The 13846-nt window shown below is 44.1% G+C and overlaps 1 protein-coding gene and 1 long non-coding RNA gene across 4 annotated transcripts in view; both read right to left on the bottom strand.

Annotated features, from left to right (window-relative positions):
* LOC111843402 (neuron navigator 3) overlaps positions 1-13846 on the bottom strand; it is a 219309-nt gene that overhangs the window by 196555 nt on the left and 8908 nt on the right. The window contains exon 1 of one of the 3 annotated variants that reach the window (XM_023810968.2): positions 5520-5693. The exons of the other annotated variants lie outside the window; for them this stretch is intronic. The gene's annotated coding sequence lies outside the window, so the exon portion shown is untranslated. Of the gene's footprint in view, positions 1-5519; positions 5694-13846 lie in introns of those variants that run through there. 3 annotated transcript variants of the gene reach the window in all.
* LOC140588378 (uncharacterized) lies at positions 3205-3684 on the bottom strand. The gene is made up of 2 exons (XR_011989727.1): positions 3457-3684; positions 3205-3268 (listed from the first exon to the last, which is right to left on the bottom strand). It is a non-coding gene; the product is annotated as an uncharacterized lncRNA (long non-coding RNA).

The raw sequence follows: 13846 nt of genomic DNA, 5'->3' as shown, positions 1-13846 counted from the left end.
GCACGACTCTTCAAACATCTCGTCACCCCCCCCCCTCCCCCCCCAGGTCATTATTTATAAACACTTACCTCTGAATCGATTATAATTTCTGCGTACAACAATCCCATTTTTTTGCAGCCCAGTTATATTTTATTAGCCGCAATAAAAACAACAATACGCCTACGGGAAATACAAGCACGGTATCTTGCTCCTGCTGCACAGTACAGAGATATAAAACAATGGCCGACTCCTGCCAGTCACGCGGACTGCACTGTTTCCCGGCGAGTGATCCTGGCTCTCGGACCCATGAAGGATCTGGAAAGTGAGTCCATGCACGGGCAAAACGCAGACGCCTCCTAGCGATGGCATCAGTGAGGACGGACACGCCGTGGCCAAGAGGAAATCAGAGGGGGGGGAGGGGGGGGGGGGCGCTGTTGGCAGCAAAGGAAAGCCAATGGCAGGGGTCTAGCCACTAAACACAGGGAAGGAAGACGGGGCGAGTCTTTCCTCTCTGTACAGTACTGGGCGCGCACACAATGAGGCCCGAGATGGCATGATTGCAGCTTGGCAGCCTCTCGGCTGCAGTGTGTGGAGCGCAGGACAAGATGCTGGGGTTAATGCGACGTTTTTGTTCCTCGCAGGTTCGACGCTACAAATAAAAGGGGATCCCTCACATTCCCCATCAGCTCCACGCCGGCACGCGAAATCCAGATCTGCGCCGTTGGTTCGGCGGCAAAGTTTCAGCGGCAGAGGGAAAGGAGAAGAAGGCTCTGCCTGGATGGGACACGCGGGCGACGCCAAGTGCACAGAAATGACTGGGAAATGTTACTTAGCTTCGGAATCCGGCAACAAGACTCAAACACCCTGTCAGTGGCCGGGGGGGGGATTACTGTTAGACTTCTTTTGCAAGGGGGTTTGTGAGCTTTTTTGGAAAGCTCATTATCGAACTCTGCGAGTCTGAAAAAAATCACTGAGCGACAATCCACGGCTTACCGAGGCCAATTGCTCCACGGTTGGTCTCACTGCTACGTCTTATCCGGCTGCGTAATTCGCGCTTCAGCAGCTGATGGATCCAGGCTTGGTGCCGAAGATATTTTAATTCCGCGTTTCTCTCTCCTTGTCAGCAGAAGCATTTTGTACTAAGTTCTCTCCTTTGGTAGGAGGTGCACTGCGCTGCATCCATAGAGTAGATGATGCTCTGCGGCTGAAGCATGGCATCTCCTTGGAGACACGACTCTGGCCCTGATTGGCTATCAGATTCTTGGCACGACTGTATTTGTAGGCAGGTTCCTCATTTCAGTGCAACGGTGATTCTTTGGCAGGTGTTATGGAAGACCACAATAACAGATCCAGCATGCTGTTTTGCTTTTAAAGGACCCCAATAAACACCTCCAGCGTCAGTCACCTCAGGCCTGCTCAAACCTCTGTTTCAGGCTTCAAAAATCCCCCATGAAGGCTCCTGCTTGTCTACAGCCTTATCTAGGCCAAGGTTGTGGTTTTCCTCCACCTGCCTGACAGCATCCTTGAGGACAGAGTTTAACAAGTTAATTAAACTCTCATCTAGCTCGCTCGCTCTCTCTCCTTTTCTGTCTCTCAACCTGTCCCTCTGTATACAGCACTCTCCATTAACACACGCACATCAATAAGACACAGACAGGTTAAAGCATTGTGGTGGAGCTAATCTGATCGTGGCTGGAATTAAAAAAAACGCCTCTGAAATGTCCAGCAGGCTCTCTACATCGCCCAGCTGTTTGGCAGGATAAAGAAACACGCTTTGCATTAGACAATAATCCCACATCTGTTTTATAAAAATATGTACTGTATACATTCAGACTTCACCTCTTTTATGTCATCAGGGAAGAGTCTAACTCTCGAAGATTTAGTGCAAGACTTTGCATTTTCGTGTAATGACACAGGTTACTTGATTAATTCCAGCAAAAGTCCATATTCACAGCATAACTCACCTCAAAATCCCAGTGCGAAGAATATACATTATGTTAAAACTAGTACTTCACATAATCTGATGTGCTGTGTTAACGTGCTCAAATAGCCATTAAAACAAAAGTTCAAGAACGCATTCCTTCAGTCGCTTTCATTCTAAGCACAGATAAATGCTGTTCTGTCTGCCATTTGACCTGGGAAACACCACAGATAATCTGTCCTGGTGTCAGTTTTGTTGGCATGTTCTCCATGTGTCACGTGTTTCCTGCTACAGTGACGGTAATTGGTGTCTCTATAGTGCCCATAGTGTGCGAACGTGAGTGTGCACGTGCCCTGGACTGGTATCCCATCGAGGGTGTACCCCAGCCATGTGCCCTGGACTGGTATCCCATCGAGGGTATACCCCAGCCATGTGCCCTGGACGGGTATCCCATCGAGGGTGTACCCCAGCCATGTGCCCTGGACGGGTATCCCATCGAGGGTATACCCCAGCCATGTGCCCTGCACTGGTATCCCATCGAGGGTGTACCCCAGCCATGTGCCCTGCACTGGTATCCCATCAAGGGTGTACCCCAGCCATGTGCCCTGTGCTACCTGGTTTGGCTTTGGTCTGATAAATAAATAATAAAGTATAAACCGTTGGAAGATGGATGGATGAATGGTGGATTATAAAGTTACTTAAAGCTTATTCTGTGGGTAAAAGTTAATTAGCCTCACAAGCCATCAGCACAACCTTCTTTCTTTAGACACTGAGAATGACATGCTGTGATCTATTCCTCATCTCACGTGACATACAAGATGTGTAAAAAGGTCCTATTCCCAAAGTCTACTTTTTTTGGCACTCACTCTGTCATGGTTTCAGAATGCTCAACCCCCCACCCCCCGCGAAAAAAAATAAAATAATTTAAATCTCTGTGAAGTTCAGTGGAAATCCAGGTCTCGAATGACAGAGCTGTTGGACAGTCAGGATGACCCTTACATGTTCCACTCAATTGCTAAACTGTTCCAGGGCTCTTGCCAGTGACGTTAAATCAGTCATCCATGATCGCAAATGGCGAGACATAAATCAAACATCAATGTACGCAACGGCACAATGAAATCATCCTGAGAGACAGACACTAATGTAATAGTCTATCTCCTGGCTTACATCCAGGTGCCACTCAATACATAATTAATCACATGAACATTACAAAAGTAGAAAATGTCTGACTGATGCTAAGATGATTGACTATTCCCACTCACTATGTAGCTACACGGGTCCAATTAAACAATGGCCACGCTTCATACAGATGTCTTTGAGGGTTTATTTATATCTCTCTCTCTCTCCTCTCAGCAGACACCGTGAAAACTATAACAAAATTAAGACAAAAATTTACATCACAGTCCATACAAGTCTCTTCCTTAGCAGCCCCGTCACAAACACGCAAGCTCGTCCAAAATACATCACACTCACAATTAACCGAAACAAAGATACATCGTTCATATAAATACACACTTAATTATAACCACATACAACACAAAAAATTTAACAATTACCGTGTGCGCCTCTTGGACCACATGCAGAGTTAAATCCCTTTCAGCACTGTGCAACTACCTCTTCCCCAGTGCCACCGCGCCAAAACCATGCCAAACGTCAGTCATGTGACCCATTACGCTTTGCGTCAATTTACATAGAATTTTTAATTATTCAATAAACATATCTTAAATAAATTGTAAAGATCACAACAGATTTAGGCATCTCAATTTATAACAAAAATGAACTTTCAGAACACACTGTCATTGGGACAGTTACACACTACCTTGTTCACAGAAAGTCAGAGCTTTGACATACAACCGTGAACCCAGCCGCTACTTTCACATTTAGCAAAGGACACTTCTAAGCTCTTCTTTGAGTTGATCGTTTCACTGATGCCAAGTGGCACTGATTTCTGGTGCCTCTCGGCCATATAAAACATAGAGCGAATGGGCCCCTTGTCACTCACACGCTCGTGATATTGTGTTAAGTAGTACTAGGATGCCGTCTCAGCCGTCAGTAAAAGGAACGGCTGGCTAGCAACAAGGAGGACATGAATCATTATGCCCGGAGATTGAAACAAGATGGAGTTTTCCCTGGTTCACGGGGATACAATGTGTCATCGAATGTCCTAGATCCAGGGGCATGGATATCCTGGCAGATTCAGGCGGCCCAGGACTTTACAGGGGCCCCAGATTCTACCATGGGGGACCTAAAGTGACATTTTGACACAGGGATCAGAATTTCTAGCTACACCCCTAACCTAGACCCCTCTCTTAGTCAAGCCTCCATATGCAGAAAGTTGGCTCCAAACTGTTTGGCACTGCCTGAAAGAAAAGAGAAAAGAGATAGGTGTCTGTGTCTGAGAGAGAGAGAGAGAGAGAGAGAGAGAGGAGGAGGGGGGATGACAGGCCAAAGAGAAAAGTCCTTCAGAAAATAGCAACAATACAACCCTATCAAATGGCCAGCCCGATCAGCTGCAATAAGAGCCGTCATTATAATGAAACCTCACACCTGAATGGACCGAAGTCTGCAATCCCGATTTTCCCTGAATCTAGAAGGCTCATCCAACCATAAGTGTTAACACTTAAGCTTTGAGTTCAACGCAGGCTTTTATTTTAAATGTCTCTGGCAACGTTTGAAGACAGGACACACATCATCCCTCAGGGCAATCAAACACACGCATTTTATTTATTTGATTTGACATTATGTAAGTAGGATATGACTATGTAGTATATAACGCGACCATTTCTGGGAGGCAGTAGAAGTTTTTTTGTTCAATTAGATCGCTGCGCTGACAATTAAGATTAAGAGCGTGTAATCAGCGCACTGGTTCCGCGAACGTTATCTGACTGATCTACACCAATCCCCGGTTTGTGAGCTGTCTTTGGGGGAGAATCGATCAACCCAAACATGATACGGTGTCTCTGTAGAGAAATACTATTAATTCACGATCTGATTCATTCCAAGTACATTATAATTGCTGTTGTTGTTTCTTTGGTGTAAACAGGAAGAGACTATACAAATATATACAGGACTCGGAACGATCCGTTTACGCTGAAGGAAAGGCTGGGCAATGAATTATAGCTGAGTTGTTTCCATTTTCCAGAAGGTTATCCATATCGACACCTAAGGGTCCAGAAAGAATTTTGCATTTCTCTCCTTCCCGGGGAGTTTCGCTGCGACCCGACGGTGACACCCAGCATCCTCACTGTCACGCCGGTACTTCGCGCTGCATCAACTGTCTCTCATGCCGGTTACACTTTTGACGATGCTTCTCAAACTCGGCGAAATGTATATTGACATGAAACGACAGCCAGCTGCTTTCAGTAATTTCATCCTCTAGTGGGATCAGAAAGGTAATGTCTGTACCGCCGAGCCGCGTAGTCAAATGATCGCGAATTCAGCAGGTGATACGCGTTCCCCTAACACTGCTCCACCGTCCAGCCTGTTCTCCATGGCAGGGACCACAAGGCATGAACATACGCGCTGAAGTCGACATGAAGCAGGTCTCGGGATTCTCGCCAATAACATTTTACCCATCATCCGGAGTCATTGAGATCATACATTACATCATCAACCTTACCTGATAACAGTTTCTCTCGGACACCAAAGAGCATCAGATAAATAGATAGCGACAGATAACGAAGGTATCCCAGGGCACATGCGAAGCCTGAACGGCGGCTGTCACTCCTCGCAGCCTGTATATAGCGCTCCTCTCTTCCAGCACTGACTGCGAAGCTCCCCCAAGCTCAGCGCCAAGCCCCGATCGTTACACGCCTGCAGCCGGCGGCTTGCACACTCCGCGGCGCTGTTACACTCTGAATAAAGTCATTCGCCGAGCCCCCCCACCCCAAGACCAGACTATATAGGACAGCATCAGCAGGTATGCTGTTTATTCTGATTTCATGATAGGGGGGCATATATATAACCTAGCAAAACTATTATTATTATTATTATTATTAATAATAATAATAATAATATTTGCCCAGTTTTCTGTATAAGCATTTGGAAGATGGACAGATGGATGGACTCCTTGTATGTTAAATAAAATTAGAAAACAATGCAAAACACAATTTGGTGTAATAATAGAATGATTTCATGAATGCGTACGCCCCTCACTGCACTTATTACATTATTTTTGGTCCTATTAGCCCTATTAATGGTACGTGTCACTAGATGGTGGATTTCCTGGGCGCTGTGACAAGCACGGCCCACTTAATAAATCAGCCAAGTGAGCAGTGACTGATGCTGTGCAACTGTTTGGATAAGAATTAAAATATGATTCCTAGTTTACACAAATAGTACTGTACAGTACTGTACTGCAAGCTAGTCCACAGTTTGTTGGCCTTATCGTTCAAATGGCCAAGTTCATAGCATTAAATGATCTCAGAGAAACAGCTTAACAAGTAAAATAGAAGTTGGCAAAATAAGTGAAAACCCTTTCTATTGTTTTTTGAAGGCACCTGTACGCTGGAGTTCCACGGCTGCGGATCCCTTTCCGCTTTGGTTTCGCTTCTGCGGCTCAGCGTCCGCACACAGAGGGAGTCGATACCACCATACGGCCCGGTTCACCCGGTCCTGTATTAATTATTCGTGGTAACGGCCAATCGCAGCCATTCGAGGCGTCATCGCGCAGCCAAAACGTGCGTGCGCTCTCATTCCATTCATCCCAACTTGCTTGCAATCAGGATCAAAACAATGATCTCAGGCTGGAGAGGGGAGACTGCATATCTGGACAGAGAGGAGCTGTCACACTTCAAGGCTCTTTGGTCTGTTGATCAAGGCAGCTAAATTCCATGCATCAGTGTCAAGCCTAATTGATTTAATATGGCTTTCAGAATATCACATATAAAATTACAGAAAGATTTTATATTGTTGGACTAAACAGTTATGTGTGGAATTTGCTAATGCTTCAAGCATAATGCTGTAAGTAAAATTTAAAACACATTCATAATCTGTAAATTATTATTGTTCATCTGCCCATTTTAAGTCACTTAGCCAGTATGGGGAAACAGAATAATTTATTATTATTTTTATTTAAAAATACAACTTCAAACATTTAGGGGAAACATTGATGCTTTTATCTGAATAACCTCTCTGTACTTTTTGAGGAGTGGATTCCAATCCGTGGAACAATGTGTGGTCAACTTATCCACAGCTGTGTAGAAGATTAAATGTATGGATTTAACGGTTTATGTGAGGAAAAATGGAGCTGTGCTGAATGAAGAGGAAGCCGAGCAGGTCTCAGATCAGGGCATCTGACTTCTGTATTTACCCAATTCAGAGAACATATATAATAAAACCCAATTAAGTAATATATTTGAGTCAAACTGAAGAAGCAGGATTTGGTGACCTTGGGGGGGGGGGCTGAGGGCTTCGTGGTAGATTTTGCCGAGTCAGAGGCCCCCCCGCAGCAGATTTTGGGACCCCTGCACATGCAGCCGCAGATCAGGCAGCGACAGAGGTGTCAAAAAACAAAGGGTGATCTTTTTAACTCTTCCACTGTCTCCTCGCTTCCCTAATGCTCAGCTTCCACACTGATGAGCCCCTTCAGGCTCTCTCTGGTCTCGGAGTTTACACTAGTACATGATTTATGTGTTTTCTTTTTTTTTAAATACCATCATACGCCTTATATCAGGGCGAAACGTATAGAAGGTATGATGATATGAAAAAATAGATACCGGCCAATCCTACTACCCAAGGCAACATACAGGTATTGTTTGGCAGGGGTTAAGCTGATGTGAAACCACTAAAGATAAAGCATTCAGAATGTATGATGACAAAGATCTAAGCAAACATCGCTAGCTGCCTCTCACACACTTCATCCTGCTCTTTGCTGGGGGGGGGGGGCTCCCTGGGGGCCTCAGCTGGTCGAGCATCACCCCCCACACCGACGTCTCGACCTGAACCACGGGAAGATTAAAGCCAGCCTGTCACTTCTCACTGCAGAGATACATCATAGCTAATAAAGGTCTTTGCCTTTCACATTTACTAATTAAAATCTATCCTTACACATAGCTTCAATGGTCTCTGGTGAAGCCATTTCTATACTTCAGCTATAGATCTTCCCAAAAATACCCAAGAGGATGCAAAGGAAATTGATGTGACTGTCTCTCTGCATAGTGACATTGATTAATTGAATCAATTTTATATACAGTGGACTCTTTTCACAAGATCATTTGAAAATTCTATGCAACCGACGGTGGAGCATATAGGTCAACCTAAATCTTGACCTAGTGGGGTTTGGAAATGTGAATGGCTGACCGATTACGGTAATGCATGGCTGCCACAGCTGACCTTTCAGGGAAGCCCATCAGAAGTCCATAGCCGTTCTATATATCTTGCAGTCATTCTAGCTCATTATCAGTAACACCTTAAACTGTCACTTTTCACCTTTTAGAATTTATCACGAGTAGAGCAGCAAGGGTTTCGTATGGAGGAGAGACTGTTGTGTGTGGATTTCTTCGTCCTTGGTGGTTTGCTATGGTACCCCTGTTATGGTGCTAAAAATATGAATACATACCCACCCATCCATGTCAATCAAATGCAGGATATTTGAGCTTAGGATGGACGGGGTACACAAACACACGAAAGGCGCTTTTCCACTGCTGCCAAGATGCGAGCCATACACAAATCGAACTGTGAAAAGATGGTTTTCCATTGTAAATTATGCGGGCTGTACCTGAGCCGTACCCGAGCCGTACCCCGGCCATACCCGGGCCGTACCCGGGCCGTACCCGAGCCGTACCCGAGCCGTACCCACGCTGACATGGCCCTGCTTACTAGCAAAATGCAAGGCTAAACCGAGCTAGTTGTGTCACCACCACGTGACTGGTTGAAATGCACAGGAACAAAGAACCGGTGCATTGATATGCATGAATTAGTAGTATCACGCATCGCAACATATATAGACGTTCTCCCGATAATTTGGAACTTGAAAATTTCCAACCTACTACTTCAAAATGGATTTGTAATGCAAATTGAAGTAAGCTAATGCTAATTCCGCTAGTGTTTGATGCTAACATAAGACTGCGATTCTCACAGACATGCTAGCAGAAATTAGCACATAGTAAATCGTGACGCACATCATGTGAACAGTCAACAAGCATCGCTTTGGTTTGTGTCACTGTCACACTCCAGACTGTGCCGAGCTGGAACTGCACTGTAACTAGTGTCTCTTCGTGGTACGGCCCAGGTATGATCTGGTTTCTGTATGTCAGTGGAAAATCACCATAAGGGTAATAAAGCAACCTCAAGTCACCTTTCTAATGACACTGCTACCATATACAATGCTCAGATAATACAGATGGGCCTTTTACCGTAGTAATTGGACCCATCTGAAACCTTACTCTGTACTATGAAATAGCATCTCTGTCTTCAACTGTAACAAATGTGGGCTTTTTTCCTTTCAAAAACCTATTAAGTATTCCTTAGGGCATGATCAGACTCCTCTGTTATAATAGGACTGTATTTATTTTATGCTTGAATGAGGTTGTGAAGACAACCTTCAGATCAGTTGGTCTTTTTAAGATGTCTGCAAAATCACATGCAGGCCCCACTTGTACTGAGATCCTTCACTTAAATTGTTACCCTTGACTTTGTAATGATGTTCACATCCGACCCACTACGTAACAACTAGATACTGATATTTGGTCAGAAATAGATCAAATGTTCTCTCCACCGTAGCATCATGGAGCGTTTACACTCCCTTTCACGGTCTCGGCAGACCAGATCAATCAACAGCAAACTAACAACCGTGGCCTTGCCCGATATTGCCACTTAATGAAGTCAGCAGACTGCACTTATGTTCCTGTTCTCAGGGAAAGGGAAAAGAAACTTAATGAAAATGATAAAATCAAAATGAGTTAGATGCAAGTCCAAGCTTATTCGCGAGTTAATGTCTAATCTTCAATCCAATTCTGGCTATTTTCATTAAAATAACTAGGAATGTGGATCTGTGTCAGAGGTTTGTATTATTGCACATGGGGCAATGCATAATGTATGAAAACCACTTGTCATTCAGCTGATGATGTGTCGGCAAGCCATCAAGGACAGCAACCGAAACAATTATCATGAAAAAATAATAAATATCTGAAAGCCGCTGCAGATACACTTGGAATGAGAATCAGGGGGCTCGCGTACATTTTCTCGTAGGCGCGATGCACTCGGCGAGCTCTGGGCCGTGGCCTGCTCGCTGACGACATCGCCGAGTGAGTCGTACACGGGAGAGTTGGGGCCGACGAGCTCATAAAGCCCGTTTGAAAAGCCGACGTCTTGGCCCAGCTTGCCGTAGGTCTTGTCGTAGCTGCAGCAAAAAAAGCACCGATCTACATGCCTGCCAGTCTGTATAAATGGCTTCCCTGCCTTTCACACCAATGCAGGACACCATGCCCAATACAGCAAAATGAAAGGTGGTTATTTTCCCCTCAGCTGGGCGCTACTAAAGAGCAAATTAACATGCCCTGAACCACACGTGTGTCACGGAAAGAAAAAGAAAAAAAATGTCACCGCTGGGCCTTCTGCGAAGACACTCATCTGTAGATGCGGGGCCTATCGCTCCATGTCACAGCCCTGTCCCCAGAACTTTTTGCCTTTTCCTCAGCAGCAGATGTGACGGTGAATGTGTCGGCGTAGGAAGAGAGGGGTGCAAACAGCTGCACGTAACGGGAAACAGCTGACATCCAATAGCTACCAGCGTGAGCACACCACCGCCGCTGATTAATGACGGAATGGCTAATTAAGGCAAAGCCCACAGCAGAGAGCCAATCCTGCATTATTTCAATAATAGAGACAAAATGCACGTCTATTTTATAGCTACATTTACAGAAAGAACATGTCACTTATAAAGTTACTGGTTCAGTTCTTCCACCGATCTTTAGCATCTCCGAGGGCGTTTGTGGATAAAACACTCCAAGAGAGGAAGGACATATACAACTGTTGCTGTTTTTATTATTTATTTAAATTCCCATTGACAAAAAATAGCAATTGAAAGATCATTGATAAATAGGTAAGGGCAGGAGTCACAAATAATCCATTAAAATAGATGTTGAGAGCTAATGTGGTACTTCATCATAGAGTGTAATTAACTTCCAGCCATTAAACTGGTGTTTACTGTACAGAACAGTAAGTAAAATGCTACGTGCTGCCCAGATCTCTAGATATCATTGCAGGAAATACAGGAACCAGAGCCAAGAGATTGAAATCCATAAGTCAAACAAGATATCTCACCTCTTCACAATAAGAATGCTTTTAGGATCCATTGTAAATAGAAAGAAATCTCAATTAGGAGATAAATGGAGTGTGAATCTAAAAAGAAATAATTCCACACATTTGTCCACCATGTCACTAACAAGATATCTGATCCCAGTCTGCATACACCTTGTAGCTAAGATACTTCGGCTGCCTCGGTAAATTCATTTGGGGCTTGGAGGATGACTACACGACGTCTGAGTTCATCATTCACCCATCACAATACTAACAATACACAATACAAAACACAATACAATAAAATCCTGTTCCATGTTAATCATGTAAGGAGGCTTCCGAAACAGTCTCACAAATCTACTGCGAAGTGCTTAGTGAGTGTTTTATTTCAAATATTCCATTTCACCCTGTTATTTGTGTAGTTAAAGAGCCACAAATATAGAAACTGCCACTAATTAAAATTTACACATGGGAAATTGGCGAGCAGTTTTAATTGTTTCAATAAGCATCATTAGCCAGAGAAACATCTATGAAAAACTGAGGAAAATGTGGAATTCAGCGAGCCAATGGGGATGGTGCTGCCAAGATCACATCATTGCAGAACTGCAGCCACCTTTCACCCAGTGCCATCGTGATTTATTACAATATCCATCCACTGGATACCTTTTTATCTTACACTGGCAGGGGATTGGCCAAAACAAAGAGCAAACTGTCTCTGAAGCCATAGGGCATCACATCACAGCTACTAAATTCTATGAGTTCTTCGTCTTGAATCCCTTTGTGTTTTTAATCTTGCAGTGAATGACACCAGTTAATTTCCTCTCTAAACAACAGAGCGGTACAGGATCAGAACATCCAAGACTTCCAGAAAAACAGAGCAGAGCTTAAATCGGTGGCATTTTTAACAGTACTTGTTGAAGTCCTTCAAAATTACATTTCCTCATTTACCGGCTCGTACGACGTACTTCAAGTGACTGTCACCGTGCGGGCAGCATGCATTCCTTATTCAATGCTTTCTGTAACAGTTTATGTTCATAGCAAATTGAAGAGACATTTGTAAAGTAGGCTCCAAACTATCTTCCTGTCAGCATTATTTCTGTCAGGCTATAATAGAAAGACATTTAATGAAAAGAATTTAGCTTTCAAGAAAATTTAGAGCTTTCACGACAACACAATAATTAAAATCAGTTCAGCTTATATGCTGCACAAATGCTAAAAATATTTTCTGACATATCAATAACAATGTAGGTTCCATAAACACAAGAGCTTCTCAAATATGAAGGTATTAAGATAAAGACAAATTTACATCTTACATATCCTTTGTATGGCCAATGCACAATTTGCATTACAGTGTTAATTTAGAAAATGAGCATGGGGATCACTGTAAGATGGGGGGGGGGCACTATTCACTCCACCTATGCCTGATCCCCAATTACACCAGTTTTTCTCAAACCAGTCCTTGTAGGACCCCAGGCGGTCTACTTTTCTGCTCTTTCCTAATTCCCTGCGAGTTGAGGGTGAGCAAAAATGTCACCAGAGGGGGGGGGGGTGTCAAACACTGGTTTTACAAACACTGCATTGCACAACACTGGGGCTACATGCCAAAACCCTTATTTGCAGCACCCTTGCTACCTTTCCTTCACCCCGAATTCCACATGTTGAAGTGTTGTCTCAATACCTTAGGGAACAAGTCATCGAGAGTCGATTTTTGCTCGAATCACCCCATTGCTGTGGGGCATGTGTAAGTCTAGTTGAGAATTGTGACACATACACATGATATGGCATAATAGCTTATACTTCTGTGATGACTTCATACATTCAGGTATAGTATGGTAAGTCTTCGAGAATGCAAGTGTGTCCCGATACCACATTTTGTCCACGCTACCTTCCTCACTCACTCACTCACTCACTCACTCATTCCTTCCCGCGTCACCTCCTTTCAAATCATCGAGGGAGGGAGTGAGGGCACCATAAAAAAAACAGCTTTGAGATGTAGTCTGGGTTCTGCTTTCTCTCTCAGCCTCTGCAATACACCATATTGCAGCCCCACCCAAGACCAAAAATGTGATTTGTTTAATCTGTCCCACCCGTGAGCTAAAGCCGGATTGGCTGTCTCATTTTCAATCATCCCCACTGCTTCAGTACATTACTTCCTCCTCCTGAGCTTCCTGAGCTCAAAATTGCTATTACATCCTGCCCCCACCACCCCCCCCCCCCCCCCCCACCACCCCCCCAGGGAATCACAGGACTCTGCTGTCCTTCCCGAGCAAGTCTTACAATTAAACTAGACACCTTAATCTGACTATTAGCGGTTTTCATTACGTAACTCACTGCTTGAGTTGCATCCACTTTTAGTTACTTGGCTTCTAAGGGGACAAACTCAACATGTCCAAATTTAAAATGCTGGCCTTGAAAATAGTAGGAGGATATGACAAATACAAATATGAATATGTAAGGATATACTGTAAGGATGTTTCACGCACTGAGACTGCATGTTGACCTTCCCAGAATAATTCCATTGTCCTTTCCGAGAACTGATCAGGACAAATGGCTCTGGATTAGTGACCTCAGGAGACTCAAGGTGACTGGTGTCACCGGTGACTTATTGTCCAGCATTTATCTTGGGTCACAAGGGAACAAACCGTATGGTTTGTTGTCCGGGCAGGGGCTGGAGAAAAAAAAAAAATATATATATACTTTTGCCAA

Source organism: Paramormyrops kingsleyae, chromosome 3 (genome assembly GCF_048594095.1).
Source record: "Paramormyrops kingsleyae isolate MSU_618 chromosome 3, PKINGS_0.4, whole genome shotgun sequence".
NCBI lineage: Eukaryota > Metazoa > Chordata > Actinopteri > Osteoglossiformes > Mormyridae > Paramormyrops > Paramormyrops kingsleyae.
Note: the sequence above shows the minus strand (reverse complement) of the source record. Positions and strands in the feature narration are given on the sequence as shown.